This window comes from Orcinus orca, chromosome 7 (genome assembly GCF_937001465.1).
Source record: "Orcinus orca chromosome 7, mOrcOrc1.1, whole genome shotgun sequence".
Taxonomy (NCBI): Eukaryota; Metazoa; Chordata; class Mammalia; order Artiodactyla; family Delphinidae; genus Orcinus; species Orcinus orca.
Genome location: NC_064565.1, coordinates 68740481 through 68768460, shown reverse-complemented (window position 1 = coordinate 68768460; position 27980 = coordinate 68740481). Strand labels below are relative to the sequence as shown.

Below are 27980 nucleotides of genomic sequence, written 5' to 3'. Positions count from 1 at the left end.
GTTTCACTTAGCATAATACCCTCAAGGTTGAATGGGTACCTTTTTTAAAAGTCAAGAGCAGAGAAGCAGAGGTGATGGAATTATTCTGTCAGGCACTTTGTCAACAAGTAACAAGACATATCAGGCTTGCCTGACTCTCTGCTTGCTTCCACTGGGCATGAGTTTTCAGGATTATTTAAGTTCTAGCATGTAGTCGGGTATAGGTAAAGCAATGTCATGAATACAACTACATTTAGCAAAATAGGATTCGCAATGCAACCAAGGACAAGAGAGAACTATAGGAAGGAGCCAGAGAAAGGTTGGCCACTGTTGAAATTATCACTGTGAGGCTCTCAGTTGTTATCAAGATGGCTGATAATTTCAAGATCTCTGGATTCCCCACCCAGGCACTTGAAGCCAGAACTGGGTTTAGGAGTGGAGAGGAATTTAAAAGAAAAGGGGGAACTGGGTGATAGTGGAACTGGAACTAACTACTGTGAGTCTAGGGAGGCGGAATATTCAATAAGGACAGGAAGAGAGATAAGGGAAGATCAAAACATCATATCTAAGCTGCAGGTGGAGAGAAAAATCTAGGATCAGAAGTGATGGATCTGTCATTGGGAGGAAGAGCATAGGCAGCAGGATGGGAGAGCTGGTGAGGGATGGCCTGATGGATTAGGGAGCCTAGAAACGTCTTCAGGGCCAAGGGAAGGTGGAGAGAGGGTTCTGGAACAGCTGTAGCTAAACCCATGGCTGAAGAAAGTTCATTATGGCTATATCACGGTTTGGGATTTGTCTTGAGAAAAGTCAGACCGGAAAGACAGTCAGGAAAGAGCCATCAATAATTCCTAAGACAGCAAGATCAAGAGGCAAAGATAAGATGAAAAATCAAGAAGCCAGCTCATTTTTAAAAGAATTATATCCTTGGATTTAAATTTATGCTCACTGAACTACAAAGAATTTAAAAAATTAGCAAAGCCTTCAAAACTTCTAGTGGGTGCAATCTAGACTTTCCTTACCTCCCCATAAACAATTATATAAGGGGTAATTTAAAATACACATTTAGAGCAGACTTGAATATTAATGTATTATAGGAAACAATTTGACGAGCGGGAAACAGACTTTCTCTTTATTGGAGCATCTTTAGCTTTATGAAACATTCTAATTTCTTTTTTAAAAGACTCTGGAGGAAATACAGGCTACTTTGCAAACCGAGTCAAGATAATCTGAGTCTGAAAAGTATGAGGAAAGGGGTAGACATGGAGCGTGTACCCTAGAGGACCATAACCCCAGGCTTGTCCAGGTTTCCAAGTTCAGTTCAAACAGGTCCTGGGCAGCCTGAGGCCAGATCTGCCTGCCAGGGGAAGGAAAGAAAAGTGAAATGGAACATAGGAAAGTTAAAATTACATTATAAACGGATCAGAAAATCCTCCTGTTTTGCTTAGAACGTAATATCAAGTCCGGATGCAATATCAAGGACTCTGTCTCCTAAGCATTAAGAACCATTTCTGAGGGCTTCCCTGGTGGCGCAGTGGTTGAGAGTCCGCCTGCCGATGCAGGGGACGCGGGTTCGTGCCCCGGTCCGGGAAGATCCCACATGCCGCGGAGCAGCTGGGCCCGAGAGCCACGGCCGCTGAGCCTGCGCATCCGGAGCCTGTGCTCCGCAACGGGAGAGGTCACAACAGTGAGAGGCACGTGTACTGCAAAATAAAAAAAGAACCATTTCTGAGCAATCCCATCCCATCAGGCATAGCACAAAACCTGACATTGAATTCAGTCCCTACCCTCTGATTTTGTGATCTACATAATAAATCCCTGAGTCCTCAAATCAAAATCTGTAACATGATTCATGAATACTAAATTTTAAGACACTGGCAAATATTACTGTCTACAGTATCAGAAATCTGTAGAACATTTTTAAGACCCCTGTGAAATGTATTATCTTGGTAATCTGGAAAAACAAGATGCTCCGACAATAAGAACCACATACTGTTTACTCAAAATATCATCCTGACCCAGGTTAAGAAGACTTTCCATAAAAATTCAGTGTCAAACTGGCAAAAAAACCAAAGGATAACCAAAGCTCAGTTGTATGTTAAAGACACTGAATTATTGACTTCCTGAAGGGATTTTTCATAGAGAAGACTTACAGATGACTGGAGAATTCTTGTTCACGTTAATTAAAAGGGTGCATAGATGTTTTATTCAAGCAAGCACAACACCCAAACTCATTTAACAACAGGGGAGCATGTTATTTTCTCTAAAAGTTCCAGAATGTAAGCTTAGTTACTAGAGAGAGGAGATTGCATAAAGGATTGTTAAAGAGGCACAAAACATTTTGGGAAGACTGCTCAAAACGAACACTATGAATCGGAACTGTTACATTTCAGATGCTTTTTTCTCACTATCATTCACTATATTGTTCCTTTATACCAACTTTTGTTGATAATTATATCAACTTTCACTGAGTTTTGTTGATACTAGTATTTCATAATGTCTACTGGTTTATTTTTATCATTTTTCCCAACACTCCCATGTACACAATGTGGGTATCTTCCATTCTGGAAAGAATTACCTAAAACAGTGCTTCTCAAACTATCTACACTGAAGGACCAGCTTTTTTTTTTTCTTTTGCGGTACACGGGCCTCCCACTGCCGCGGCCCCTCCTGCTGCGGAGCACAGCCTCCGGACGCACAGGCTCAGAAGCCACGGCTCACCCAGCGCTCTGCGGCATGTGGGATCCTCCCGGACCGGGGCACGAACCCGTGTCCCCTGCATTGGCAGGCGGACTCCCAACCACTGTGCCACCAGGGAAGCCCATGGACCAGCTTTTTTGATGTTTTGTTTTCATTCTCAATCTATTGTGAATCCTATCACACAACAACGGAAATGAATTACTGGCAAAATGAAATTAATACAACAAAAGTGTAGAGACATAAGTCACATTTTTATTATTAAATTACTTAGTTATATTGTTGTGTCAAGTTGCTTCAAAGGTTTTTAAATGCTGACTCCAAATGTTTCCATTTATCTCATTATACACCAGTAACAGTTCTTGGATTGGCAGTGGTCCATGGTTCACAACTTGAGTAGCACTGACCTGGAGGGTTCAGATTAACCAAAACTATCATGGTCACCCATAGTCCCGAGAGACATTGAATTATAGAGATCCTACTCTATATAGTATACAGAAATAAACAATGGCTTTTATTTATCGAGCATGCTTTTACTTCCCAAAGTGTTTACATGTTCACACTCCCATTTATCTTCAGGCAGACTACGTGACAGGTAGGTGAAAGTTCATTATCAGCAAGAGGCCAACATATCTTCATCATGGAAATGCACACACTTAGGTGCACATGTTTTAGCCTACTATTTTCTAGTACTACACTATAAAAATCTGGATAGAACACACCCTACTCAAACCACACAGGTCCCTGCGTTACTTATCTTTTCAAAAAACATTTACTGAGTGCTCAAATGCGCCATGCACTGTGCTTGGCCTCATGTGAGTAATCTGAGAGGCGAATAAGATGTTTCTTACACTCCAAGAGGGCAGATGATACAGTCAGTTTAGTGCAAGGCATAATGTGACAGAGGTAATATAAGTACTAAACCAAGTGCCCTAAGAGTGGAGAGGAAGGAGAGGTCAGTTTTGCCTGGAGAAAGTAGCATTGGGGTTTGGTCTTGATGTAGTTGTGGGAATTGCTGAAATGGATTTTTGACGAGGAGGTAGCATAACACGAACAAAGTGATAGAATTATGAAAAGACATGGAGAATCTAGAAGCCTGTTCTTCCTAGCTCCGACTTTGGTTATGTGAGGATGGCCTTTGGGGAATAAAGCTGGGAAAGAAGGTATATGCTAAATCATGGAAAAGTGAGTCTGGATCCCTTTTCCTTCCCACAAGTATGAGGGCACTGCTGAGTGGAGCCTCTCAGCTCTCAACCCTACTCACTTTGACTTAAGCCTTAATCACCGTCCCCAGAAGGCAAGCTTGACCATACAAAAGTTAGCAAAGGATAGATATTAGAGAAGATATGATGGGGAAATTTAAAAAAGAGAATTACATCACACAATACACAACAAAACTTAACAGAAGTCCTGATTAAACATTTACATCCTTTTCAATGACTCACCAAGTTTCTTACTGGCTACCAAGACAGTTTGTCTCTCTTTTAACTTCTCCTTCTCTCTCTCAGACCAATTAAAAGTCTCTCTTCTTATGTAATCTTGTATTACCATAGTCCTCATCCCATTCCATAAACGAGGGACTATCATTAATATCATCTCCCTTAGAATCTATACAGGGAAAATATAAGTAACATTCAGATCTCTTTCTTTTTCTCTAACTTGATTGGAGACACACAGATATTTATTAGATGGTGGTTGGCACTGAAATCGTCATGTGGTATAAGGGCTGGGGGACCAGTGGCAAGAAGAGGAAGCTGCTTCAGAGTGAAGAAGCAGAGAGAAAAACAAGGATGACAGAAAACACAAGGTGCTTGAGACAGACAGAAAGAATAACCCCTGAACATGACCTTCAGATCCACTTTTAGCTCCAGATCTACTTGGACTCTTTTCCTTAGATACATATACAGTGGTCCTTTATAGCCTTACAGAACATCTCTTTTAATTGAATTTAGCTCAGTGAGTTTTTTATTATGAAGATGCACCACACTTCCTACTTGATTGTAAAGGAAGAGAAAAATAATTGCATCAATCACCTTTAAAAAATGTCCAAGTCACACATAGTATAAAAGAGACCGAGGGCTTCCCTGGTAGCGCACAGTGGTTGAGAGTCCACCTGCCCATGCAGGGGACACGGGTTCGTGCCCCGGTCCGGGAAGATCCCACATGCCGCGGAGCGGCTGGGCCCGTGAGTCATGGCTGCTGAGCCTGCGCATCTGGAGCCTGTGCTCGGCAACGGGAGAGGCCACAGCAGTGAGAGGCCCACGTACCGGGGGAAAAAAGAAAAGAAAAAAAGAGACCGGGTATTAACTGTGTTAAGCATACTCTAGGCTGATCTTTCTCTCCCTTGTTTTAATGAAGCAGAGGCTGGGCAAATACAGGTTTTTGTTTGTTTTTTGGCCACGCCATGCAAAATGCAGAATCTTAGTTCCCTGGACCAGGGATTGAACCCGCACCTCCTGCAGTGGAAGTGTGGAGTCTTAACCAACGGACCAACAGGGGAGTCCCACAAATATAGTTTTAAGTTGCAAATTTTAGAAGTTATATTTTCTAATAAGAGGAAACTGATGAAGGAAGAGGAAATACTCTGGGAATAATGGCATCGGCATGGTGGAGACACGTACTGCTTTCAAGCTCCCCACAATTCCCTCATTTTATGACACAGAATGGTGAAGAAAACCTAATTAAAAATGTAATAGTTATATTAATTCAGACGTGAATTTAGAACTAAAGTAAAAGGGATTATTTTCTTCTCAAATGAAGTAAAAATGTAAACCTGACAGGTATATGATAAAATCACAGAATCTCAACCCTGCAAATGGTCGTAGGCTTTTCAGGCTGAAGTATGGGAGATGCTCTGTGTACTCGGGATAGAGATTCTTCCCATCAGCCATACTATAACATCATCTGTATTGTCACCTTTGGCCATGAAGGACAGCAATAAATATAGTGCTCTCAGGAAAGCTTAGTCAGGGTTCATGGACATACCGTCAAGAGAAGAGGTAAAGTCACTAGCATGGGACAGAACAGGCTCTAGGTTTCATAACACTGTATTTTATGATAAAAAGGGTTGGTAGCTAATAAAATTCAGTGATTATGACATTATTTCCCCAACCATACTTAAGGTAATACCAAGGTTACCCAAAGCAGATATTTTAATGAATTCTTAAAGACCAGAAGGCATTTTTAGATTTCCCAGCTGTAAGAGTTCTAAAATATAACGGTTAACATTCAACTCAACAGAACAGTAAAGCAAAAACGTTTATTGCTGGTGACATTCCAGGGAACACTTAAAATTGTTTTATGGCCTTTGGTAATGAGAGTGGACAGCAGTGTAACAATACATAATAAGGTGAGTTTAGTTTTATGTCCTGAGAACAATCTGCTTTACCCTTACTGTTCAATTCTTTAAACTGTTCCTGATTTAAGTAATTTCAAAAAATAGCTGGCCAAGTGACAGTTCTAACCACTGCAGCAAATGGACTACGTGGTAGTGTTGAAGTCTACCCCTGAGCACTATTATCTTAGACTTCTAGGGAATTTAGCGTAAGTGAAGGTGTCTAATGAAACAAAATAGGCTATTGTGGAAATGAAGGAGTGTAACTTGCAAGGCTAGGGCAAAAGTCATTAAGGCTTCACTTTAACCTTTGATTATGCATTCTGAGAGGAGTGAACTGCCATGCCATGAAAAGCAGCCCTGTGGAGAGTCCCCTGTGCTGAATAACTGAGGCCTCCTGCTAACAGCCAGCAAGGAACTGAGTCCTCTTGCCTACAGCCCAGTGAATGCCCCAACACCTTGACCATCACCTCATAAGGCACCTGGGGCCAGAACCACCTCATATAAGCCATTCTTGAATTGCTGACCCACAGAAACTGTGTGAGACAATACATGCTTATTGCTGTTTTAAGATGCTAAATTTGGGGGCACTTTGTTATGCAGCATTAGATAACGAACAAGATAAAGATTACCATGATCAAGCCATCCTTAATAGGGAATCCCATTTACCATTGCTCAGATATAGCTATGTTTTCTCTTCTCTTGTCTGAAACTTCTGTTACATGGAACTGAACTGAAATCTAACAAAACGTATACCTCTTGCTTCTGCTTTTTACTGAGCCCAACCATGGTACCTCCTATCTGACAAAGTGTTTACTATCACTTACTCCAGACAATGAAAGAGTTATAGGCTTTTAACAAAAGCAGACTCTGTAGCCAAGAGAAATAGTACCTTCCAACGGCAGGCTGGTTTGAGAAGATGTGATGTGAAGTTCTGAATTCCATATGTTAAATGAGCTACTGTTTCTCCTGTTCCCCTTCCGTTTCTAAAAGGGTCTCAAAGCAGCTGCCACCTCTAAGCTCTACCTTCATGTGAGATTTTATAGTTTTCCTGGGCCCCTAATTGAGTCCATGGTAAATTCATAGTTATTGTTATAGTTGTTATTTAATGCTTTTTTTAAAATAACAACTTCAAAAATACAGTTTAGGTATTCTTCTTTTTTTTTTTTTTTTTTTTTTTGCGGTACGCGGGCCTCTCACCGTTGTGGCCTCTCCCGTTGCGGAGCACAGGCTCCGGACGCGCAGGCCCAGCGGCCGTGTCCCACGGGCCCAGCCACTCCGCGGCATGTGGGATCCTCCCAGACCGGGGCACGAACCCGTGTCCCCTGCATCGGCAGGCAGACCCCCAACAACTGCGCCACCAGGGAAGCCCGGTATTCTTCTTTTTAATTAACTTTCTCCTCATGTCAGTAGAAGCAGGTTGCATTAAAAAGTGCCTTGAAAGATTAATCCAGCTTCTTACCTTCACTCAGAGGATTTGTTGGGAAGATTTCCAAGACGCTGCTATTCTCTCAGATTAGGGCACAAAGGGCTAGTGGAAAGATCATGGAAATGGGAGGGAGAATTCAGTTCATTTTCTATATTTACTCACATATTCTCACTTTTTAATTTCTCAATTATTTTCTCATCACCCACGGAAGTTTCTTATTAGGTCTTGGGTACGCATGTTGAAAATTAATTTGGTTTCCACTGTGTTCTGCTATGTCAGCATTTCCATAATTACACCCCACCATTGGCTGTCTCCCAGATGATTGCTAAAATTATATGTCATGGGATTTAACCACAGACCAGATCACAGTGTTTTTTAATCTTCACTAGAATTCCTTCCAAATAACTAAAGAGCTAATCATCCTAACTCTTTAATTAATTTATTTATTTTTGGTCCCTAGTTTGGGCCTTTTTAAGTACTTCTCTTGAACACAAGTTCCTTTATCTTTTCAATTTTCAAGCTGCTTTTGGTTCATCATTTTGGGGAAAAGGAAGAGGGCTTGTGTTTCTCCATAACCCCAACAGAAGAGGATCCACGAGCCAGTTTCACTAATAATTTGCAGGATGTTCTGATGCACAGACACATTATTTACCATATAATAAACTCATTGAATACCTACTTTTGTGACTACCTAAATCTCACACTATCACTTCTTGATTCTAGCTCAGGAACCATGTTTTTTAGTACCCACATCACAAACAATCCAGATGAAAGCAAATACTGCTAGTGATATAAACTAAATTTACCAGGAAGGCTAACTTCTAGTTCTGGTTCTAAATTTCTAACCATGACATGGGTGAGTCTCATCACACTTCAGGTGCCAGCCATGCCATTTGTAAGACAGGAAGGTTGGAATAAATGACCAAAGGTCACTTCCAGTTCTACAGGCCTAGAGCCTCTGTAACACTGACGGCAGCTCAAGATGCCCACACTTAACTGTGGGCACATGTTCCCCCAGCCACTTGGTCTTGGTGTTCATGCTCGCTGGGCCAGCAGTTCTGCCTATACCTTTTCTTTGCTCTGTCCCTGCAAACCATATATTTTTTTTTTTGGTGGGGGGGTTGGTTTGGATTTGGTTTTGGATTCCCCATCTTTATTTCTCCCTCTAAAGTCTCAATGAGGGAAAGGGAACATGATAGAGATTTGCTGCCTCTTGATGTGAATTACGCTCTTCTAGATTCTTTAGAAAATAGACCTGAAAAAGGCCTTGTCACCCAGTTATTCTTTATGTGCATATCAGTTCTTTCTGGAATGTTCTCTTTTCATTATTTGGTTGTTTATTGATTTTAGGTCTCCCCCACCAGGATGTACTCTCCATAAAAATAGCCATCTGTGTGCCCTATTCCCTGCTTCAGCCCCAGCACCTAGGCCATTGTCAGACAAAACAATAATTGTGGTTGTTTGTATCAACCTATATACTCAATATGCTAAATTAATCAATTGAACCAGAATCCCTTCCAAGGAAATCTGGCTTTTGAGGGAAGTATGCCCCCAAAGACATCAGAACTATTTAGAAATAGCAGTTGTTCAGAAAACACTTAATGTAGTCACATTAAGTAGTCCCCAGTGTGATATGAGGCAGAAAATCGAAAAGAAAGAAAGCATTCCTAGACAGAGGAGTGTCTAGTAAACCTTCTCTAAATAGTTTGCAGCTGTGTGGCATGTGGTTTGACTGGATAAACAAACTTAACAAGCACATTTGGGTTGGAGAATCCTGACTATAACTGTACTTTACATCTCTTTCTGTGGTCAGACACAAGGTAAAAATCGTAGGGGTGCTATTCTTCATAACTGTGTCATCTTAGGTTACGGAAATCCCGCATTAATTTGAGTTCTATAAATACAGAATTTACGAATCTAAAGCTGACTTCATTTTTTAAGTAGGTGCTGTTTCTGAGAAGAAATATTAAATGAAAGGGAGGGAATATAAATGAAATTTTGAAAACTTAAAATTCATGACTTAAGGACTTGTTCTGCTTTGTCATTTGGTTTAAAAGAAAGAATGAACTCTTCCAAGTTCAGTAATAAATTGTGTATTTGCCTGGTGTTTTGAAAGCTCACTGCTTATTTATTAATTAAAAAGTCCCTTGAGACCGTTATGCAAGGGGATACAAATGTAAAAGATTAAAAGGATTGATAAAAGCTCAATTATTTGTATTCCTTTTATATAAACCTAAAATTTAAAGATATGACTCATCTAAAAATTATGTCAGAGAATTTTGTTTTTCCATAAAAAGAAAAATAATTATTCTGAAGTGTCTAATTTACAAAACTGCTATGTCAAAGTGAGGATGTTTTGAGGTTCGTTATCTCATAATAAGCAAATATAAGTCACAAATTATGACAATGCTATCAGTACAGTGGCACTATTAGTGTTTCTATTTCTGTAACTAAAATTTTAGTTCAGAAATTATTACAAGCAGAAGTTTGGGAATATATTTTAATGTTTCTTCTAGTACTTTATAAAAAAAAGTTTATAGATATTTGATTGAATGGATTTGGCAGTCAACATGCTTTTTTGATGAATGTGAGAGGAATTTGGAGTTGAATTAATGTGATCTGAAAATCTAAGTAATGTTAATGAAAGTCAGTGACAGAAAGTAACATTTAATTTCCACATAATACTTTAAATACATAAGATAACCTCAAATTCCTCTGTGACACAAGACATATTTCATTTACCACAAAAACTTAATTTTTTAACTTAGAGATTTTTCATACACTAGTGCATAAAATTGTAAAAGCAACAGAAAAAAGAGAAGGAAAAAGTAAGCCATAGTGAAACTATGAGGAGAGAATCACTGTTAATATTTTAGAGTATTTTATTTGTGCTGTTTCTTTATTTTTAAAAACAAAATTAAGATTCTATAGAATGCACATATTTTTATATGCTAGCTTTGAGAAGAAAACTTAAAATTTATTTTTTCCTAATTATAAAAGTCATATGTTTGTTGTAGTAAATTTTAAACATAAAAAAAATTAAAAGAAAAAATACAAACTACCCAGAATCTCATTCCTTAGAGAACACTAGTTGGACCAAAATACACATTGGGATTTAATAATTGATACAAATGGCAATGCAATCAGTAGGTAAAAGAAGAACTATTTAATAAATAATGTTGAATAAACCAAAAGAAATATATGGGATTCATACCTCACCATGTACACCAAGATAAATTTCGGTTAAATGAAAGATATAAATGTAAAACATAGTCATAGAATAAAATGGGAAAATTCCTTTATAATCTTAGGGAAGGAAAGACTTAAACTATGACTCATAATCGAGCTATAAAATATGTATATTGCATATATATTAAAACACATGCATGTTAAAACCTAAATATCTAAAACTTAGGAAAAGTCAAAAGAAAAATGGCAAACCAGAAAACATTTGCAACTCATATCACAGACAAAAAAGTAATCTCTCTAATATATACAGAGCTGCTAGAAATTAAAAATAGACAAAGGGGGGGCTTCCCTGGTGGCCCAGTGGTTGAGAGTCTGCCTGCCGATGCAGGGGACACGGGTTTGTGCCCCGGTCCGGCAAGATCCCACATGCCGCGGAGCGGCTGGGCCCGTGAGCCATGGCCACTGAGCCTGCGCATCCGGAGCCTGTGCTCCGCAACGGGAGAGGGCACAACAGTGAGAGGCCCGCGTACCGAAAAAAAAAAAAAAAAAAAAAAATAGACAAAGGGTATGAACAATCAGTCCATGTAAAGGGAAAAAATGGTTCTTAACACACATGAAAAAGTACTCCAATTCACTTATAATAAGATAAATTCAAACTACACTGAGGTATCATTTTTTACCTAGAAAACTGATAAAAATCCAAATATGATAATATACTGCATTAATGATACTTTGGGGAAATGAATATTCCCATACATTAAAGATAGAAGTAAAAAATTGTACAAATACTATGTGGTACAATTTGATAGTGAATATCAAAATCACAAATGCATATACTTTTGGACCCAGTAATACCAAATCTGGAAATTTATCCTACAAATAGAGTTCCGTCATTCTTTGAAATAGAAAAATATTGAAAATAATCTCAATGTCCATCAATGGCAGACTGGTTTAATAAGTTATGGTGTGTCCATAAAATGGAATACTATGGAGCTATATATTAAAAAAAAAAGCCGTACAAAAGAATGAAAAATATCTCTGTGAAAAGAAATGAGTGAAAAATCATAATTAAAGATCTCTCAGGACAAATTTTAAGTAAAGAAAAGCAGACCATAGAAACTGAAGTTTGTGGTGAAACTTGGGTAGAAAGATTTGTAAGTGATTTTATATCCTATGCTTTTCATTCTTGAGCTATTAATTTTCAGCAATCTCTAGCTTGGTTGGAATACCATTTCTAGGATTTTTTTTTTTACAGGTATGTGGGCAATACATTCTGTAAAACTTTGATTAAGGTTCACACATCTGTGAATGTAGTTCTGTTGTCCTCATACATGAAAGACAATTTGGCTGTGTATAAATATTTGGGATTACAATTTCCTCCTCAAATCTGTAGATGTTTCATTTTCTCATTCTCTTCTGACATACACTGTAGAGGAGAAATCTGAGGACTGCTTCATTTTTAGTACATTGTAGGTCTCTTGTTTTTTAAATTTCTGGGCTTTCTTTTTACTTTTATGACTAAAATTTGTGTTACACTTAGTCCAGGTGTGAATCTCTTTTTTCAGTGATTTTGCCTAGAATGTGGTGACCCCTTTTGACCAGCACAGTCAGGTCATTTTTCTTTTTCCTCTAAAGTAAGTTTTTACGTTACGTCTTTAGATGTTCCTTTTCTAACATTTCATGTTTTCTCCTAAGGAACACATGATTCTATGGTTAAATCTTTATTTGTTTCATGTATATCTCACCTCCTTCCTCACAGTTTTTGATCTCCACATCAGGAATTCAATTTTGAGAGTGTCATCAATCTTGCTCTTTACCACATTCTAATGTGGATGTAATTTTGCTATTATACCTTAAGATTTCTTGCAAGGTATGTGTGTACTACTCACTGTAAAATAATAATAATCTAATAATTAGGAATAGCAAGAACAATAGGAAGAGGAAGGTCGTAGAATACAAATAGATGTCATTTATAAGAAATTACTTAAGATGAGGTGAGCGAGTCATAAACCCTTTAAATATTATTTCATTTAGAACTCAACATGAACCCCTTGAGAAGATATGAAAGCCACAGTTCTACAGAAAAGGGCACTGGGACAACATAAATTTATTTGTTTAAGATCATATGACTAGCAGATGGAGGAGCTGGATTAAAAACAGATCTGATGACTCTAGAGCTGGGCCATTTCTTGCCCTAAGGAGTCTTCTGGGGTCACTTTTAGCAAATCCTTCCTATGTAATCGTCTAGCAATTCTCTCCTCATGTAAACCTTCCTGAGTGCCTGACACAGTGTTGGCATAATGTGCATCAAACAGATGAGCAAAGAATCATTATGTCACTCAAAGCACATTCTGGCACAGGGTAGGTCAGGCAAGAAACCAATCTAGTAGGCATGGGTAGATACTACCTTGGGTTGTACATAATGACTCTAGGATATTGAAAGAGGAATCCAAATGAAAAAAAAATACTGTCTGTGTGATGCAACAGACAGGAAACACTTACTGGTGGAGTCATACAGGAGCATATTTACATCTTCCCAGGTCTGGTTAAAGTCCCACCTTCTCAGTGAAGCCTTTCCTGCTAGACCAAATCATCATTTTCTTCTCTGCTTTCAATTATATTTACTTTCTATTAATGTCTCTTTTTCACATCCTGTCATAACATAATCTTGTTAAAATTTTTCAAGTGTTTATAAATTGTCTGCTGAGTAAGCCAACCTTCTTGAGGGACAGGCATTCTGTCTTATCTTTCTTTTTATCATCCTGCTATTGCTTGGTAGTTGGCTTATGCAAAGTCACCCAAAAGAAGTTTAAGTTGGACTGAAGTGATATAAGAGTAGTAAGTGATCATAATAGCTTTGTAAGGATGATCACTGTAGGGTTCACAAGCTACACTTTTTCCTTTTGTGAATACGGCTGAAGAACCAAAGTTGGAACTTTCATCAATCAAGGTCCAGGGAGGAAACAGAAGGCTCTCTCAAAGAGATGATTAGAGAGATTTTAGTGAAGAGAGTATTTTCAGAAGTGTGGCAGGGTTAAGGACCAACAAAGAATGGTAAAGTACTCCAAGGGCAGCAACCTTGGAATGCCATTATCACCTCAAAGCCTGAAGGGGCCAAAGCATGGTGGTAATACTGAGTCTGATGAGAACTAAGTCGTGGGAAATGGACCAACTACAAGTAAAGGAACATGTTCACAACCAAAACACATTCTAGCTCTTTCCCTATGGCTCTCTCTTTGGCTTTCTATTTCCTTCCCCTCCCCCCTTCCCCTTCTCTTCTGCTCTCTGATACCTACCTGGTCCCTCCCATTGGATGAACCCAAGAGAAATTAAAAAGGTGAGGGAGTTAAGATGATGCAGTCGGTAGAAGTCAGCCTACTGGAGGCTAGATCACCATGGAAAAGAGCAGAGAATACACCTAAAGGACAAATGGAGGATAAACAGCACAAGACTCCTTCTTGTTTTCTGTAGATATTACTATTTATAAAACTTGTTGCTGTATATGACTATTTTTACTAAATAATAAAAGGATGGTCACCAGATGCAAAATTATTATCTATCACCAAATAATAATGTATACAATTCATTCATCATTTGTTTCATGTGTGTTTTTTTAATTTTCCTCAAAATCATCTTATATTGTTCCACTGATTTTATATTCTTATTAGAGTTGCTATATTTTAAATTATTCATCTAATGATAGTGAAAATGGAACTTACTCTTGTTTTAACGTATGATTTTCAATGTTAACCTTTACTTCCTATTGAAGTCTATAATTCTTCACTTGGTATGTTCTTCAGGATTATTTTGACCTTCACTTTTTCAAACTACATATTTACTTTAATTATTTAAAGCATATAAGAGGATACAAGTATTTAAAAAATATTCTTTATGAGAAATGCAGAAGTGTATTAGTACATTCCTTGCTTATGGGCAAACTTATTAACACTGTTTAGTCCTCAGAAACTAGCAAGAAACCACGATGGCCTGAGAGGCTGAAGACACCAACTCCCCTTCTATTAACACAAAAATAAACTCCTAACATACTCTGCAGGACCAAGGGTCCTTGACTCACCTTTTTAGCACCCCATGTTCACCTGCTAAATGAGGCACAAATTTTGACACTCCAGATTCAGTGTAGATTTAACTTGTCCCCCTAAAGTCACATTTCCTATTTTAATGGATATGTTAGAAGAATTCAACCATTTCTACGCTGATATAATGACTGACGATTGGCTACCACAACCCTAAATCTGCCTTTCACATTACCTGAGTAGCTGGTATAATGCTATTTATTGGGATGGAGAAGACCTGGAAGATCTACAGAGAAGAAGAAAATTTAAGGGTTTAGTTCTGACTTGTTGAAACAAAGGGGCCTGTTCAACTTCCTAGGGAGTAACTAACTGGCTTTGGCATTCACAGAAGAGGCCTGGACTGGAGATATGAAAAGGGAAGCTGTCATCATAGAAAGTGCTTAAAGCCATGAGCCTGAATAATATCACCAGGGAGGAAGCAGAGTTAGAGACCTAGTATTTTAACAGCTCTTCATGGATTACATTAGATAAAGGGAGCTTTCTAGATATTAAAATGTATTTTTTAAACTGTAATGATTAAAGCAACGTGATATTAAATTACAATAGAGATCAATAATAAAAAGTCCAGAGACTCAAGCATATATGGGAGTTAATACATGACAAATGTAACATTTCCATATGTAGAACAGGCACAGATTATTCAACAGAACATAATCAGCATTGGATTTCTTCTCTATTTTTCTTTGGATATTACTATTTTTAAAAATGTATTGCTATTTTGATGATTTCAACAAACAAAAATGAATAGCTAGAAACCTGGAAAAATGTTAGATCCTGTCATTAATCTATATGGAATTTATTTTGTGGTAACTTACAAACAAATACAAGTAAAAAAGTTGTTTTTGTAATTCTGGGGTAAGGAAGGTATACCTAAGCATGGCATATAAGATAGAAACATATTTAAAAGTTTACAAAGAATGAATAATGCAATAAAGCAATAAAAAAAAGACACACTAGAAAAAATGTTTTCAACGAAACTGACAAAGATTTTCTCAATATAGTATATGAAGATTTTTTTTTCTTATTAGTCATCCATTTTATACACATCAGTGTATACATGTCAATCCGAATCTCCCAATTCATGAAGATGTTTTATAAGTCACTATTAAACAACTAAATACATCCATAGAAACATAAAGGTTATGTCAAACAACAACAACAAAAAAATCATGAAAAATATGAATGGTAAATAACTTGTAAAACAATGTTTGGGATATTTAATCATAAAAACAAACTAAAATGATAGTGAAATACTATTTTTCATATTATTGGATAGGCAAAGATACTACTCAAAATATATATCAAAAGTCCTAATACTGGCTAGGGCAGATACTGTTTTCCAAAGAGAGCAGTAGCAATATATAATCTATGTCACGTTTTTCTTATAAATGCAACATCAACTCTCCTCCATTGAGCAGTGGGGTCTATGTCCCCTCCCCTTGAACCTCAGTGACCTTTTCTTTATTTTAAAATTAATTAATTTATTTTTGGCTGCATTGGGTCTTCGTTGCTGCTCAAGGGCTTTCTCTAGTTGTGGCGAGCAGGGGCTACTTTTCATTGTGGTGCACGGGCTTCTCATTGTGGTGGCTTCTCTTGCTGCAGAGCACCAGCTCTAGGCACATGGGCTTCAGTAGTTGCAGCACGCAGGCTCAGTAGCTGTGGCTTGCGGACTCTAGAGCACAGGCTCAGTAGTTGTGGCGCACAGGCTTAGTTGCTCCACAGCATGTGGGATCTTCCCGGACCAGGGATCGACCCCACATCCCCTGCATTGGCAGGCGGATTCTTAACCACTGCACCACCAGGGAAGTCCCAACCTCAGTGACCTTTGTAACTGCTTCAACTAACGGAATGTGGTGAAGTGATACTGTGTGACTTCCAAGGCATAAAATACAATATGGTTTTACCTAGTGTTCTCTCTCTCTTTCTCTAGATGTTTTCTCCTGAAACCCAGCCACCACCATGTGAAGAAGGTAGGCACTCAGCCAGTGCTTAACATCAACCACCAGACACATAGAAATATGAGTGAATGGCCAAATCTTCATATGACCGTAGCCCCTACACTTCTAGTCTTCCAGCTGAGATCCAGATATCGCAAAGTACAGCCAAGCCAACCCTAGTGTGTCTGAATTTCTCACCAATGGAAACCATAGGTAATAATAAATGATTATTGTTATTCAAGCCACTAAGTTTGGGGGGTGAGTTTATAAATGCAATAAAGGTAAGTAATACACTGGCTTTCAGCACCATATGTCAAGTCTGAATACAGGGCATAACTGTTGACTAACTTATCTTGAGGAAGCACTCAGACAAGTGCACAAGTATTTACATACAGCAAAGTTGATTATAGCTTCCAATTTTTCACTCCTATAAGCAAGATAATATCAAACAATTTGGAATTGCTTAAATAAATTGTAATATATCTATAAAATGGAATGCTATTCAACCATTCAAAATATGTGGTAAATCTGTATTTGACATAGGAGTTCTTCAATTGATATTATTAGGAAAAAATCAGATTTCAAAATATTGTACGTATAGAAACTCATTCTTTGGGGAATTTTTTCTCTTTATTTAGGTACAGAAAGTCTTTAAAGATATGCATCAAAATTATAATGGCAGGGCTTCCCTGGTGGCGCAGTGGTTGAGAGTACGCCTGCCGATGCAGGGGACACGGGTTCGTGCCCCGGTCCGGGAAGATCCCACATGCCGTGGAGCAGCTGGGCCCGTGAGCCATGGCCGCTGAGCCTGTGCGTCCAGAGCCTATGCTCTGCAACGGGAGAGGCCACAGCAGTGAGAGGCCCACGTACAGCAAAAAAAAAAAAAAAAAATTATAATGGCAGATATCCTTTATATCAAGTAAAACAAGCTATTTCTATTTTAGAAATTATAAAGAGAAAACCTCAAAGCATTTAAGACATTTTTCTCAATTAATGCTCACAGGTGATGTGGGATAGGCATTACTAGTGCTTTTTTTTAAAGACACGAGCTGCACATGTCATATTTTGAAAACCTATAAATGCTGTCCTTGTTCTTCCACTCCTCCTCCATCTCCTTTCTTATTCCTGATCAAACCGCCAAGTGCGTCTCTTGCTCTTAACGTCTAGCAAGATGGGAAAAATAATTTACTTGAGTGAATGTGCACAGATACTACCCTGCAAATAAATGTCATTGTTTTATGTTATTGTTTACACATTGGAAAGATCCTGGATAATATTATTATGCCTATTTCTATAAATGGGGAAAATGTCTCAGAAACTCTAACTGGCTTGTCCATTATCAGTCAGAAATGATTTGAAAAGAAACTAGATATGCCAGCTCCAAATTTATGACCTTTGCACTGTACTAGGAAGCACTGCAAAGTGTTTCACATTTCTACTCTACTAATACTAGGTATCATGCAAAGAGAACCACACAGTCATATTGCCCTAGACATTATAGTCCATGTAAATTAATACTCATTTACTTTAAGCAGACCTATGAAGGTAAAAAATAAAATTACATGTTGAATTTCACAAATAGATTATTACTGAAATGATAGAGTAAAAAAAAAAAAAGAAGCTAAAAGTTAAAGTGTTAGTTTTAAATCTGTTTTAATTAGGTACCAAGTGAATTCATTTATTTCGAGGACTATAACTATACCGTTTATTGAATACATTCTACCTATTTTCCACAGTTTAAAAAATTTACCAGATGGAGATTATTCCAAACCTTAATAATGCAGGACGGGTCCAAGGCATAATTGTGAATTCAGTAAAATTTATCTTCATAACTCATTCATATTTCCTTTATCCTTCAGATTTCATTATCTAGAAATAAGGACATGTGTCTGTTTTCCCCACGGGAAGCTCTGCCGTAAAACTACTGTTAAAGTATATTGTCTGGCAATTCTATATCACTGGCCCAGAAGTAAATAAAATTTTTTGACAATTTCAGTTTTAAATTAGTTATCCTGTCTTATAATGTTTGATTTTTAATCACATTGTTTCAGGATGCAGCATGCAAATAAGCCAGTGAGACTTTTATAAATATCCTGGTAATATTTTGCAAAATATTTTCTACCTTTAACATAACTTACATAGAAGTGTGCCATTGATTAGGGAAATGTCAAAGAAATTATCAGCTATAGCTCACATTCTATATTGAGGAGGAAATCGAAGCTCAGAATACTGTTACCCAAGGGTCAAAAGCTAAATAAAGAGTATTAGAGCCAGAATTAGAAATCCAGTTTCCTAGATCGTAGTCTACTTCCTTCTCTCCGTGGCTCCATTTCTACTCTATGGCAACACCACATCTGCCTAGTTGTATCAAAGAAAACTAGTGACTACTTTAGTCCTCCGGGATAGGTTGTCTGTTGTCTGTGGGATATTCATAACACTGTGGTTGTTGCTGGATTCTGTCAAATTAACAAGACGGTTCTCAATGTGTGCTAAGGATGTGCCTCATGCTATAGGCTGCATCCAAAGCCATTGTTTAATTGAGTGGTCATGGCAACCTTCCTAAATCATGGCAACCTTCCTAAATCATGGCAACCTTCCTAAATCATGGCAAATTATTAAGCAGCATGTGGTACAAGTGGGACCAGGAAGGCTCAGGTGTAATAAATGACTGTCCTTTAGAGAGTCATTTCTTCATAATAGGGAAGTAATCCATTAGGGAAATAAAAGAAACTTTGTAGCAATGAAGCATATTGAAAAATCTTTTATTCATAAAATCCTTTGCTTCTTGTCTGAATTAAAGCAGGAACCAAAGATTCATTTCCCTGAAACTTATCAAAACCATGCAAATTCACTTAAAATAGAATTATTCTTTGTCTTATTATTTATATTGTGGCATAAAAATAGCAACTACTTTCCACAAAGAATTTTAACTTTCCATCTGAAGTGTATTTATTCAATTCAGATTTTTATGCTTAAATACAAAAAAAACCAAGCAAAGCTAAAAATCTCAAAGGAAAACTTAAAAAGTATGATATTATTAGTGTTTAGAGAAGTGTGATATAAAGCAAAATGTTGAAAACCCAGGTAATTCATAAAACAGAAGAATTTAAGCAATAAATGTGTTATCAGGAATAAGTCTATAGTTACTGCACCAAAGGTAATAAGCCAAGGACAAGAATATCAAGAACATAAGTCTACCCTGCCCTATCATTTTTCTTAAAACCCACATACATCTTGTCTGTCATCTATCATCAGTTTGCATATACCATTTTTAAGCATGTTTTTTTCTTTTTTGCTACATATTAATTTTTTTAAACTTTTGTGGGTAATAATTATAAATGGATATACCAAAATTCAAGCTGCATTTTTATTCTTCTGTTATTTTAGCATTTTTAAATATTAGTGAATAAACTTCATACAAAAGCATTTCTGTTAACATCTGTTGGGTAAAAAGTGGTTTGAGGATACAGCACAATTTAATGGGAATCTCAAAATGAATAATAATTTAAATCTCTAAAAGAAAAAGAAAGAAAAAAGTTTATATATTACATGCCCACATTAAAAAAAAAAAGTCTAACATCTGGGAGTCACGATTAGGCATTCAATTAAGGCAAATGAATGTCAAGAATTTCACATGGATTCCATTAATCAGATTTGCTATTACATCATTTGGAGTCCTTTATTTCTCCACTTCATAAATAATATCTCTTCAAGGACCTGCCTGTGGGTGAAAATAGGACATAGGATTTATATTACTCTGAAGAAACAGATGCAGAAGGGGTATATGCCTGCAAGGCTCTCTGCTCATCACCCATACTTAATGCATTGGGCTACGAGAAAGTAGGTTGATTTGAAATGTAAAAGGCTCATGTTTTTTCTTTAAATATGGACTTTTTCTTTAAAAAAATCTTTTGGAGTTAAAAAAAAATTGTTTATCAGCTTCCCTGGTGGCACAGTGGTTAAGAATCCGTCTGCCAATGCAGGGGACACGGGTTCGAGCCCTGGTCCAGGAAGATCCCACATGCTGCAGAGCAACTAAGCCCGTAAGCCACAACTACTGAGCCTGCGTTCTAGAGCCCATGAGCCACAACTACTGAAGCCCGTGCTTGGGCCTAGAGCCCATGCTCTGCAATAAGAGAAGCCACCGCAATGAGAGGCCCACGCACCGCAACAAAGAGTAGCCCCGGCTCACCGCAACTAGAGAAAGCCTGCACACAGCCACGAAGACCCGATGCAGCCAAAAATAAATAAATAAAATTAATAAATTTATTTTATAAAATTTGATTATGACACAAGTCTTGGAAAGATTTCTGAAAACCGGACAACTTAGATTAGTAACTTAATGTAAAACTGTGAAACATAAAAGGAAATAACATACTTCTTCTACAAGTGTAGAATAAGTGCGTGTACTTAACTCACTAATAAGGAAACCAGGAAGATGATAACACTGGTTCAAAGAGTATTTGAGGACGTGAGTATCTATAGGAAATGAGGAAAGAAAACCAGAATAAGATTGCTGAGTCAGCTACAAAACAACGTAATATTCTATAGTCAGTAAAACCATAACATTTGTGGTTAACTCTTCTACGAGGAAGAATTCATTTGTATCTCTACCAAATAAAAATCTATAATTAACATGAAACACAGAGTCTGGGCCTTAATCAGCAGTTAATAGTCACATAAACAAAGCTGCATTCCCCTAGATGAACAGTGCTCCAGTATAACATTGAAAGAAGTTCTACTTTGTCTTATTCCTAAATTTTGGATAATTTTTCTTAACACAGTATTTAGAATGATGGTATTATGTCTGACAGATCATGTTTATCAAAGGAAATAGACCTACAATTCACTGGTTGAGTTATGAATAGTAACCACTGAGCCATTAATTTGTGTTTTAAGAAAAGAAAGCTATAAAACCACTCTAGGGCAAATCAACCAAAGACATCCTACTTTCCAGTTTGAAGTAAAACTATGTTTAAAGGTTCTGAATCATGAAAACTCTTAAATTATGTTCAGAAAACAGTGAGAGATTCAATGTGACTAGAGTTTAGAAAGTGCTTGTCTGATCCTAGGAAGTTGGGCTAGAACTGCAAAGGCCTTGCAGGTCAGAATAAGGAACGTAGACTCTTTTCTGAAGGTAACAGGGAGCCTTTGGGTGTTTGCAAAGCAGGAGTAATATCATCAGACTAGTTTTAAGGAAGGTTCTGATAATTTCTTCTCACATACAACATATTTTATTGCCCTTTTAAAATTTATTTTCTTTCTAGCTTATCTGCAGTGTTAATAACATGGTTTTAGTTGTATACAATGTTGATGTGTGGAGGAGTGGGAGAGGGTAAAATAGGATCACTGCTCACAGGCTAACTAGAGACTTGATATGGGTGAAGAGGAAGTTAAAAATGTTCCTTCCCTGTCAGTGTGAACGTGACAGTGTGAGTCATCCTTTACCGTTAACTTTGACTATAATCATTGGCAGTGGGGGGCAGGTGGTGAGAAATTTTTTTTATTAATATCTAATTTACATATGATAGAATTTACCATTTTAAAATGTACCAGTTATATTTTTCAAATGTTAACAAGATTGTGTACCCACTGTCACTATCTAATCCCCAAATATTTTCATCAGTCCCCTAAGAAATTCCAAAGCCAACAGTAGTTACTTCCCATTTTTCTCTCTAGCCCTTGGCAACTAATTAATTTTCTGTATCTAGAGATTTGTCTATTCTAAATATTTCATATAAATCAATTCATATAACATGTGGCCTTTTGTGTCTGGTTTCTTTCCCTTAGCACAATGCTTTCAAGGTTCATCCTTGTTGTAGCATGACTCAGTATGTCGTTCATTTTTATGGCTGAAAAATATTCCACTGTGTAGACATATCACATTTTGTTTATGAAATCATCAGTGATGAATATTTGGGTTATTTCTACTATCTTGCTGTTATAAATAAAGTTGCTATGAACGTTTGTGTACAGGTTTTTCTGTAGATATATATTTTCATTCTCTTGGGCATATCCCTAGGAATGGAAACGTTGGGTCAAATGGTAACCCTATGTTTAACTTAACTGCCTAACTGTTCTCCAAAGTGGCTACATCATTTTACATTCCGACCAGCGAGGTATGAGTGTTCTAATTTCTCCACATCCTTTTGTTCAATTTTTGATTACTGCCATGCTGTTGGGTGTTAAGGGTTATCTTATTTTAGTTTTGATTTAGATTTCCCTGACGCCAAATGACACTGGACATCTTTTCATGTGCTTCTTGGCCATGTATATCTTCTTTGGAGAAATGTCTGTAAAAATCCTTTCTCCTTTTTTTTTTTTTTTTTTTTTGTGGTATGCGGGCCTCTCACTGTTGCGGCCTCTCCCGTTGCGGAGCACAGGCTCCGGACGCACAGGCTCAGTGGCCATGGCTCACGGGCCCAGCCGCTCCGTGGCATGTGGCATCCTCCCGGACCGGAGCACGAACCCGTGTCCCCTGCATCAGCAGGCAGACTCTCAACCACTGCGCCACCAGGGAAGCCCCCCTTTCTCCTTTTATTCGTTTTGTGGTTTTTAAAAAATATTTGAGTAGTAACAGTTTTATATTCTGAATTCTAGACTCTTATCAGATAGATGATTTGCAAATTTTCTCCCATTCTGTGTGTTGCCTTTTTAAAAGTCATATATATGACTTTTTAAAGAGGAGTTTTAAGTTCACAGCAAAACTGAAAGGAAGGTAGAGATTTTTCCCATATGCTCCCTGCCCTCACACATGCATAGACTCCTCCTACTATTAACATCCCCCACCAGAGTTACAAGTAATGAACCTCACTGACATATCATAATCACCCGAGGCCTATAGTTATGGCTATTATGGTTCACTCCTGGTGTTGTATATTCTATGGGTTTGGGGCAGGTATAATGCCATGCATCAACCATTATAACATCATGCAGAAATGTTTCACTGTCCTAAGAATCCTCTATGCTCTGCTTATCCCTCCCTCTCCCCAGTCCACCGCAACTGCTACTCTTTTCCCAGTCTCCATAGTTTTACCTTTCCAGAATGTCATATAGTTGGACTCATACAATATGTATGATTAACTTCTTTTCAGTTTGACTTCTTGCACTTAGTAATACTCATTTGAGGTTCCTCCATGTCTTTTCGTGGCTTGATGGTGCATTTCTTTTTAGTGTTGAATAATATTCTATTGCCTGATGTACCACAGTTTATTTATCCATTCACCTACTGAAGGACATCTTGGTTGCTTCTAGGTTATGACAATCATGGATAAAGCTGATATAAACATTTGTAGGCAGCCTTTTGTGTGGGCATAAAGTTTACAACTCCTTTGGGTAAATACCAAGGAGCACAATTGCTGGATTATATAAGAGTATGTTTAGTTGTGTTTTTTTTTTAATTTTTATTTTATATTGGAGCATACTTGATTAACAATGTTGTGTTAGTTTCAGGTGTACAGCAAAGTGATTCAGTTATACATACAAATGTATCTATTCAACAGGGAAGACATATGGGAACATATGTTTATGTATGACTGATTCACTTTGTTATAAAGCAGAAACTAACACACCATTGTAAAGCAATTATACCCCAATAAAGATGTTAAAAAAAAAATGTATCTATTCCTTTTCAAATTCTTTTCCCATTTAGGTTATTACAGAATATTGAGCAGCATTCCCTGTGTTATATATAGGTCCTTGTTGGTTATCTTTTTTTTTTTTTTTTTGGCGGTACGCGGGCCTCTCACTGTTGTGGCCTCTCCCCTTGCGGAGCACAGGCTCCGGACGCGCAGGCTCAGCGACCATGGCTCACGGGCCCAGCCGCTCCGCGGCATGTGGGATCTTCCCAGACCGGGGCACGAACCTGTGTCCCCTGCATCGGCAGGTGGACTCTCAACCGCTGCGCCACCAGGAAAGCCCTCTCACTGTTGTTTTAATTTGCATTTCCCTGATGCTATATAATGTGGAGCATCTTTTCATATGCTTATTTGCTATCTTTATATCTTCTTTGGTGAGGTGTCTGTTAAGGTCTTGGTCTCATTTTTTAATTGGATTGCTTGTTTTCTTATTATTGAATCGTAAGAGTTCCTTGTATATTTTGAATAACAGACCTTTATCAAATATTTTATCTTTTGCAAATAGTTTCTCCCAGTCTGTGGTTTTGCCTTCTTATTCTCTTAACCCTGTCTTTCACAGACCAGAAATTTTTAACTTTAAGGAAGTTCAGCTTATCAGTTATTTTTTCACAGTTTGTGCCTTTGGTGTTATATTTAAAAAGTCATTACCACATCCAGTGTCTGTGTTGTCTTTTCAATTTCTTGATAGTGTCCTTTGAAGTAGAAACATTTTGGATGTTGAATTTCAATTTATCTATGTATTCTGTAGTTGCTTATTGTTTAGGTGCCATATCTAAGAAAATATTAGCTTATCCAACATCATGAAGTATACACCTATGTTTTCTTTTAAGAGTCTGATAGTTTTAGCATTTATATTTAGGTTTATGACTTATTTTGACTTACTTTTTGTATATGATATGAAGAAGGAATCCAATTATTTTGCTACTGGATATCTAGTTGTTCCAGCACACTTTGTTAAAAGACTATTCTGCATTGAATTGTCGTGGTATCCTCCTCAAAAATTAACTGACCATAAATATATGCTTTATTTCTGGACTTTCAATTCTATCCCATTGACCTATATCTATACCTTTATCTATAAACTCATTCCAGTACCACACAGTGTAGATTAATTTCATTTTATACTAAATTTTAGAATGGGGAACATGTGAGGCTTCCCTTTTTGTTGTTCTTTTAAAAAATTGTTTCAACTCTTCTCCATCCCTTGTACTTTGATATGAATTTTAGTACTAAATATCTTGCCAAGTTCTGCAAAAAAGACAGCTGGGATTCTAACAGGGTTTGCATTAAATCTGTAGCTCAATTTGGGGAGTATTCCAATCCATGAACATGTGAAATCTTTCCATTGAAAGTCTTCTTTAATTTCACTTAACGATAGTCTTGCACTTCTTCTTTTTTTTTTTTTTTTTCCAGTACACGGGCCTCTCACTGCTGTGGTCTCTCCTGTTGTAGAGCACAGGCTCTGGATGTGCAGGTTCAGCAGCCATGGCTCACGGGCTTAGCTGCTCCGCGGCATGTGGGACCTTCCCAGACTGGGGCATGAACCCGTGTCCCCTGCATCATCAGGTGGACTCTCAACCACTGCGCCACCAGGGAAGCCCTGCACTTCTTCTTTAGTTACATTTATTTCTAAGTATTTTATTTTTGATGCTATTGTAAAAGAATTTTTTTTCAATTTCATTTTCAGATTGTTTACTGTAAGCATAGAGACATATAATTAATTTTTATGTATTGATTTTGTATCCTGCAAGCTTGTTTATTAAGCTTGTTTATTAAGCTTGTTTATTAAGCTTGTTTATTAAGTTTAATAGTTTTTTTTTTAGTGGACTTCTTAGTATTTTATATGTACAAGATCATATTATTTGCAAATGAGAGAGTTTTGCTTTTTCCTTTCCAATCTGGATGGGTTTTATTTCTTTTTAAAAATATATTTGACCTCAGAGTGGGAGAATATATTTGCAAATGAATCAACAGACAAAGGATTAATCTCCAAAATATATAAATAGCTCATGCAGCTCAATATTAAAAAAAACAAGCAACCCATTCCAAAAATGGGCAGAAGACCTAAATAGACATTTCTCCAAAGAAGACATGCAGATTGCCAACAAACACATGAAAGGATGCTCAACATCACTAATTATTAGAGAAATGCAAATCAAAACTACAATGAGGTATCACCTCATATGCCCAGTCAGAATGGGCATCATCAGAAAAACTACAAACAACAAATGCTGGAGAGGGTGCGGAGTAAAGGGAACCCTCTTGCACTGTTGGTGGGAATGTAAATTGATACAGCCACTATGGAGGACAGTATGGAGGTTCCTTAAAAAACTAAAAATAGAATTACCATATGACCCAGCAATCCCACTACTGGGCATATACCCAGAGGAAACCATAATTCAAAAAGACATATGCACCCCAATGTTCATTGCAGCACTATTTACAATAGCCAGGACATGGAAGCAACCTAAATGTCCATCGACAGACGAATGGATAAAGAAGATGTGGTACATATATACAATGGAATATTACTCAGCCATAAAAAGGAATGAAATTGAGTCATTCGTAGAGACGTGGATGGATCTAGAGACTGTCATACAGAGTGAAGTAAGTCAGAAAGAGAAAAACAAGTATCGTATATTAACACATATATGTGGAACCTAGAAAAACGGTACAGATGAAGCAGTTTGCAAGGCAGAAATAGAGACACAGATGTAGAGAACGAACATACGGATGCCAAGGGGGAAAGCGCAGGGTGGGGGGGGAGGATGAAATGGGAGATTGGGATTGACATATATACACTAATATGTATAAAATGGATAACTAGTAAGAACCTGCTGTATAAAAAAATAAAATATTCAAAAAATATATATATATTTGATATCTTTTACTTGTTTGTATTAAGTTATTAAGTACAATATTACATTAGTTTTAGGTGTATGACATAGTGATTTAACATTACTATACATTATAAAATAATCACAACAATAAGTCCAGTTACCATCCATTGCCATACAAAGTTGTTACAATATTATTGACTATATTCTCTATGTATACATTATATCCCTATGACTTACTTATTTTATAGCTGGAAGCTTGTACCTCTCAATTCCCTTCATTTATTTAGTCTGTCCCCACACCGCCCTCCCCTCTGGCAACCACCAGTTTGTTCTCTATCTATAAGTCTATGTGTCTGTTTCTGTTTTGTTTTTTAGATTCCACATATGAATAAAATCATATGGTATTTGTCTTTCTCTGTCTGACTTATTTCACTTAGCATAAAGAATGTTTTTTATTTCTCATTCTTGCCTAATTGCCCTGGCTAGAACCTCCAGTACAATGTTGAAGAGAAGTGGTAAGAACATACATCCTTATCTTGTTTCTGATCTTAGTAGGAAAGTTTTCAGTCTTTCACCATTAAGTATGATGTTAGTTGTGGGTTTTTTTATATACAGGATTCCCTGCTATCCAAAAGAAGAGCATTCCTATGAAAACTTTTGTAAGCTCAAATGGTGTAAAATAAAGAAGCAATTAGCAAAGGATACATCTTGCTAAGGGATGCACAAAGTAACCTGAGATAAAGCATGGATCTGGAAAAATCCTCTTCATATTTCTTTTGGTTAGTGAAAACAGTTACTAATGTAGGTCCTTAGTAAAAGTGAAGTGTTATAAAGCAAATTTTTGAAA

At 37.3% G+C, this 27980-nt stretch overlaps 1 long non-coding RNA gene across 1 annotated transcript in view; it reads left to right on the top strand.

Annotated features, from left to right (window-relative positions):
- LOC117200513 (uncharacterized) overlaps positions 1-27980 on the top strand; it is a 61092-nt gene that overhangs the window by 13527 nt on the left and 19585 nt on the right. The window contains exon 3 of the long non-coding RNA XR_004482100.2: positions 16650-16869. This is a non-coding gene — a long non-coding RNA (uncharacterized LOC117200513). The remainder of the gene's footprint in view (positions 1-16649; positions 16870-27980) is intronic.